At 32.9% G+C, this 5,866-nt stretch overlaps 1 long non-coding RNA gene across 1 annotated transcript; it reads left to right on the top strand.

Moving 5' to 3' along the window:
* Positions 1 to 985: 985 nt before the first annotated feature.
* Positions 986 to 2,011, top strand: LOC114404155. The gene is made up of 4 exons (XR_003664835.1): positions 986 to 1,145; positions 1,424 to 1,496; positions 1,592 to 1,687; positions 1,786 to 2,011. It is a non-coding gene; the product is annotated as an uncharacterized LOC114404155 (long non-coding RNA).
* Positions 2,012 to 5,866: the final 3,855 nt, after the last annotated feature.

The following is a 5,866-nucleotide window of genomic DNA, read 5'->3' as shown; positions in this document are numbered from 1 at the left end:
ATGATCATTATGTTAAGTATTATAGTGATGCAACAACTTAGGCCGAATTTGCAAAAAGCCACCAAACCCCTAATTGGCAGGTTTATTTAAGTAGTTTTGTATTTAGAATTGAATTTGTTATCATTTTTTATTTACTAATTTGAAAAAAAAATTGTTTTTTTGTAAGGGAACATTGAAAAAGGCCCAGGAAATTCAAAAATACAATGATTGCCCCCATTTACTATCTCGTGGGGGTTATGATCTGCTTGAAAAAAAATGGATGAGAAAAGGAAGGCATGAGAACACCAAGCTGAGTTTACTAAAAATTCATCACTGAGTGTTGACCCATCATCCCCCGTTTCTAGACATGTCAAGTAGAAGATGGCCCGCACAAAGCGATATGGCCAGATGACCTCTACAACGACCCAAGAAATATCAGACAAAATTGTGAGTAATTACCTCAACATTTCATAGTCTGACTTAATTTATTGTATAATAAGAACCTCCGTTGGATTGTAAATTCATGTTGTATTGTTCACAAGACTCTTTAGAAGAATAGATGACGCAAGGAAACTTTGTTCCGCATGGTCGTGAGGACATATTGAACACTGCTATTGGCTAATCGGTTCATCCAAGTCGCATATGTGTGGCGGGGACAGGTGTGACAAACAACCAGTACTTTGGACAGGCCTCACGTGGCTCCAACACTTCCTCTGCATCAATCACTCAACAAAAATCGTGTGATGTTTACCAAAAGCCAATTGAGTTATCATGGAATGGGGCAAAATTTGGGATAGCTAATGTCAAAGATGACTTTTTCATCACACACGCAGATGTAACTGAGATAGTTTTAGGTGATAAGTGTTTGAACATATCCATACTACAGTTATGGATGATGTAAGTAAATTTTGGTTTAGTAGGTGTTTAATTTATTAACTGATAATTAATGTTCGTTACAATATACCATTAACAATATTTATGTCAAATGTTTGAAATAGGTTTATGAATTATTGGAGTATAAGCTTAGGTCATGGATCACTGTATGGTTTTCTTGAACCTCAGTCTATACACAACACAAAGAACAGACGTGAAGAATGTCAACATTACATTGAAACATGGGTCAAGGAATCACAACCACAAGTCTACTTAGGAGCTTACTTGAATCAGTAAGTGAAATTCATGTTGTACAGTGTGGATATTATGTGCATTATTATTGCCTAAGTAATGTTTTTCGTCTTCAAGGCACATTTGCAACTTGTTGTTTTATGTCCACGGGACAATATTGTTGTTTGGTTTTGTTCTTTGCGTAAGAAGCCTGATGTTAACATCAAGGTTGCAGTTAATAGTTTATTTTTAACATTATAAGTCAATTAGTGTATATCGATTGTAGTGTATAAACACAATGATTATTTGATTATATAAGTTAACGTTATTTTGAAACTAGTGCAATGAAGACATTAACCACTACTTTGGAAGGAAAGCCAGATCAAGCTATACCTCAGTGGATTGAACCAAAGGTATGTCATTATTTGATGAATAGGTATCTCGAATTATTGTCGTGTTTTACTTTCAAAGTACTAGCTTTTGTAAATATATTTGATATTGCATTTAGAGTCATGTTCAAACTGGAGGCTACGAGTGTGGATATTATGTCATGCATTGGATATGGTGCATAGTGAGTGACAGTTTGAAGAATGAATGGAATAAGGTATGTTTACTATAATAGGTTTTAATTGTTACTTTTGTATCAAAGTCTAATTCCAATGTTTTATGTACGTCACTAATTTGATATTTACAATTTTGCAGTGGTTTTATGATGGAACACCGTGAGACAAAGAGACCATGACAACACTTTGCAACAAATGAGCAACATATTTTCTCCAGATTAAAAACATGGAATTTAGAAAAATTTAGATGACATAGGAACAATTTTGTTTCAAACTAAACATTTTCATTGTATATTGATAATAAACAATTATGGTCAGTTGACATTTAATTCAGCAATAATGTATATTTGTTTTAGTAATACTTGGTTATCCTCCATTTTTGTCCGATGACCCAATAACCACATGCAAAAAGGTACCATCCTTAATTGTTTTAATCGCTCCTGATTAAATCGTAATAATTTCTTGCATTTCATTGGAGAAATCATTTAAGATTTGTAGATGAGGCTAATGAAATAAAGGTAAGGTGTTCATTTATTTTAATTATTATTTTTATTAATATATTGTTGTAATGTTGTGTTAGCTTTCTTTCTTTTTTGTCATATATTTAATATACTTTCTATATATAGCAACCTCATATAGTTGTATTTAGGCAAGTAATACTTTGGTGATCTTTTCACCTATCACTTTATCAACCCTTGGCTTTGGAAATTAAGTTGACATTTTGTTAACTCCAACACTAATCAGCATGGGAGTCATTTTTTACAGCATAAGTTGGAAAGTTGTGGTGTTAAAGAGAAGGAGTTAGTGTTCAAAGAGGTTCTTCCACATACTTAAAAATTAATGACTGATGTATTTTAAAACTATGTAATCCAAAAGGCATGTTTTGAAGTGATGTACATTGTCATTAACTACCTTTATGATTGTTTGGAATCTATTATGCTCAATTTGTTTGTTTCTCTTGTGCATAGTTTTTTGAGTATGGAAGCCCTGAGCAGAGAAAGGAACTTGCAAATCGACTTCTTGGTCAGATAGTGCCTTTAAGTCTGCAGATGTATGGTTGTTATGTAATCCAAAAAGGTATGTAATTTTTTTTATTCATGTAACATTAAGACATTGGTATATATTCATGTCAGTTGTTTGTCTTGAAAGCTATTAGAAGATATGTTCATGGATTTTAGTCAGTATGACTATGACTATTTCTACCATTTTTAACCAAAGGATCTCTGATTGAGATTTATCAATGATCTAAATATATGAAGATCCTACTTAAGCATTTGCTATATGTCTGCCTTTTTGCAAATTACAGTCTGAAAATGGGGCTGCTTATCTCACAAATTTATCTTATCTTTCTAGCCAAGGTGTAGTTCCTAGTAATGACAAAATAAGTTTGTTTGCAATAGATCAAGATGAGACTATTTATGGTCTGTTTGTTTTCCATGTCAAATACGAGTTGCATAGTTTCCCATGCTGGAAAACTCCATATTTTGAAGAGCAATATTTTTTACTTCAGCCCAAATTCTGTTTGATTATCAAGGATTGATGAAGCAGTGTCAACATGAATTTATGGGGCTTTTTGTGTGTAAATAACTGATAGAAAATGGAATGAAGTAAGACTTCATCAAAGCAAGAATTGTCTATTGTCACTACAAATTGGGTTTTGTATATGTAGTCACAGAAGCAAGCAATGTTGACTAATACCATGATACAAGCATGTTCTTTGTGCTTCCTTTTTGGCACATATCCTCTCACTTTGAGAAAAGGAAAACTGAATATTATTTGATTTTTTTTTGTCAATACAAGCACTCCTTTCCCTAAATTTAAATGGGATACGTATAGTAAAAGGTTTAGTAGGGGATTGGGACCTAATTTTCTTAGTAACAGATAAACTACTTGTATTCAATAATCAAATGGGATAGGGGAGATAACCAGGCTGCTCAAGTTCAAATACTTGAGAGTTAGAGAGGAGAAAGTTTCCCTTGTGTCATTCTAAATCTCTAGTTTTCTATCACACTAATACTGATTGGAGTGGTTTACTCATTAAGATTAATTTGTTCATACTTCTTTCTAATTTGATCATCCTCATATCTTTAGACTTCCGTATGTCTTTCTAAATTGTCCTTACTTCTTTGTAATACAGGTAAGGTTATTGCATTTACCTTTTCCATTAAGAAAATGATGTTTCTTTTATTGTGCACTTAGTCCCATGATTATGTTTCTTGTAAAGAGTTCTACAACATTGTTCAGATGAGATTCAATGTCATTTTATAGTTGATCAAATCTTGGAGTCAGTTTTTACTCTTGCTCAGGACCAGTATGGTAATTATGTTACTCAAGTTATTTACTATTTTTCTCTCCCTGTTAATTGTAATACTAATTTTTAGCGGTGGATGGTGGTTATGATGCATAATAGAAACTGAATCAAATGTGCAATTTTGGGAGGGAACAATCCAATTCATTCAAAAGGACTATCTTGAAATTAAATTTTACACATCTTGTGTATTTGTGTGGTGTGTGTGTGTGTGTATTTGTTGAGGAGATGTTCAAGGTCCTCTTCGACTGTCCTTAGCCTATAAATACTTGTTTTGTCTATGTGTTAATTAATAATGCCTTTTCAAACAGCTTTATGTATATGCTATGAATGATATAGATAAATTTTGGGGTTTACTTGCCTAACATTTACTATTTTGCACATGGGATATTTGTATGGCTTGTTGATCTTTAATGTCTAAAATTTGTTTGATTTATTTAGTTATGATGCTCTGGTTATGTCTTTACAGCATGTGTTGGAGAGAGGAAAACCTCAGGAAAGGAGTCAAATTATTCACAAGCTGTCAAGACATATCGTCCAATTAACCCAGCATAAATTTGCATCAAATGTTGTTGAGAAATGTTTGGAGTATGGTGATGCCATAGTTCATGGCATTTGTTAATTGTGGAGATTGTTGGACATGACAAACAAAATGATAATTTATTGGTAAGTATTAATTTCTCAAGGCTAATCACATTTACTAGTTAATAAAATGTTCATATATTATTATGCATAGCAGATTTTATCCCTGAAACTTGCATAGAAGAAAAATTGCAACCTAATTATCTAGGAAAGCTGTTGGATTAGAGTTTTGCTTGTTTGTTTTTCTTCTGATAAAAATATTATTAGAAATGAATAGACTGTTCAAGAAACAGTTATTGGGGGAAGGCAAAAAATCCTCCCAAAATAAAGGAAGGGGTAGAGGAGAAGAAAACAACATTACAAAATAATACAAAGTTGTAAAATCTCTCTACATATATGAGTAATATAGACTTCCTTGCAACAACCATGAGCAGAGCACTGAAAGCACTAAAAAGTGGTCATTGGTATTCCTTTCAAATACACTAGTGAACTTTAAAAATGACACCACTGTCAAGTCTTAGCCTCCTTATTTCGGCATCTAAAATGTGTTTTGAGATACCCAGGGTATATGGAGAATCCTATATTTCTTCACAGGAAGAGGGCATGTGTAGTTGCTAAAATGTAAATTAGTGGTTACTCGTTTCTGAATTAGACCTGCATATGACAATGAAGGCATATTTGGCTTGTTTCTGGATCTTTGTTTAAGAGGGCATGTGTATGGTCACTTAAAATTGTATAATATTGTACTTAGATGTCTAGCGGCAGGGCATGAATGGATATTGTTTTTGCTGTTTTACTTGACCGATCTAGAGTTTTTCAAGTTTCATTTTGTAGTTGATTGAGACACTAAAACTACTCTAAGATCCTTTTTCTACATTAATTATGAGCTAGAATTATTGATGCTTCCATATATTATGATTATTATGCCATATTTAGTATTGTTGAGGTCTTCCAAATTATTACAATGGTAGAAAGTTCATCTCTTTACATGTAATGTGAATTGTGCTATAATTAATAGGTTCATTTTATAACTGGCATGACCTATGCATTTTGGGGTTTGTCCTCTTGCTTACTACACCATGCTTGATTTCAATGTAGACAATGATGAAAGACCAATTTCAAATTATGTGATCCCGAAGGTTCTTGAGATCTGTTCTGAAAATCAGCGAGCAACATTACTTTCTCGCATAACACTTAATGTTGATGCTTTGAAAAATACTTATGGAAAACACATTGTGGCTCAATTTGAAGAGCTAGTTGGAGAATGTGTGTAGCCCTAGTCTGGTACCTTGGTTTACAATACATATATTTGGTTAGTTAAGCATGACTG

This window comes from Glycine soja, unplaced genomic scaffold (assembly GCF_004193775.1).
Source record: "Glycine soja cultivar W05 unplaced genomic scaffold, ASM419377v2 tig00001241_1_pilon, whole genome shotgun sequence".
NCBI classification, from domain to species: domain Eukaryota; kingdom Viridiplantae; phylum Streptophyta; class Magnoliopsida; order Fabales; family Fabaceae; genus Glycine; species Glycine soja.
The sequence above is the reverse complement of the archived record's forward strand: the minus strand, read 5'-3'. Positions and strand labels throughout refer to the sequence as shown.